At 33.1% G+C, this 851-nt stretch overlaps 1 protein-coding gene across 2 annotated transcripts in view; it reads left to right on the top strand.

Moving 5' to 3' along the window:
* LOC116687332 (protein arginine methyltransferase NDUFAF7, mitochondrial) overlaps positions 1–851 on the top strand; it is a 23,133-nt gene that overhangs the window by 10,881 nt on the left and 11,401 nt on the right. The window lies entirely within an intron of this gene.

Raw genomic sequence — 851 nt, 5'->3', positions numbered from 1 at the left:
CACACACACACACACACACACACACACAATGGAATGAAGCCGGTTTAATAGGAGGATTCCTTTTTTTACAGTAGCCTGAAAACAAGCAAAATATGGCTTTAAAAGCCTGAAAAAGATTTCAAATATAGCTTTATTTGGAAATTGAATGGGGGAAAGGATCAAAACTGCATGCAAAGGCTTAATTCATTTAAAATAAATAACACCAATAATATAACTGTTAAAATGATCTGGCTCAGTAGTTTTCTCTTAATTTCACTTCCTCGTCTTTTCTCAGCAGCTTTTCTACCAACGTCCTGCATACTTGGTAGTAAACATGCAGAAAAATCTGGGGGAGGTGTGTCAGTGATCAGAATCAGAATCAGCTTTATTGGCCAGGTATGAGGACACAGACGAGGAATTTTTCTTTGGAGAATAGTTGCTCACAATGTGCTTACACATTCAAAACAACCAAACAATATATACACACTAATATATACACACTAATACACTAATATATACACACTAATACACTAATATATGCATACTCGAAACAGAAACAATATAGAGGCATGAGTGCAATGAAGAGAAACAATATAGAGGCAAGTTCAATAAAAAAATATTTAAATGTGGAACATAGTACAAAGGATACTGGAATAAATAATGTTATGTTGTTATATTACAATATGAACATTATGAACAGCTCTGAAATAGGAAATGAGAATGATGAATTAATAACAAATAATAAGTGAGATATGGGAATGATGAATAATACTAAATAAGTGGAATAGTAGTTGAACCAGTAAACAGGAGCTGTTTGGAGACAGTGTTACTGATAGTGTTTAATATTCAGTTTCTGAACTCTGTAGGCACAA

Source organism: Etheostoma spectabile, chromosome 1 (assembly GCF_008692095.1).
Source record: "Etheostoma spectabile isolate EspeVRDwgs_2016 chromosome 1, UIUC_Espe_1.0, whole genome shotgun sequence".
NCBI lineage: Eukaryota > Metazoa > Chordata > Actinopteri > Perciformes > Percidae > Etheostoma > Etheostoma spectabile.
The sequence above is the reverse complement of the archived record's forward strand: the minus strand, read 5'-3'. Positions and strand labels throughout refer to the sequence as shown.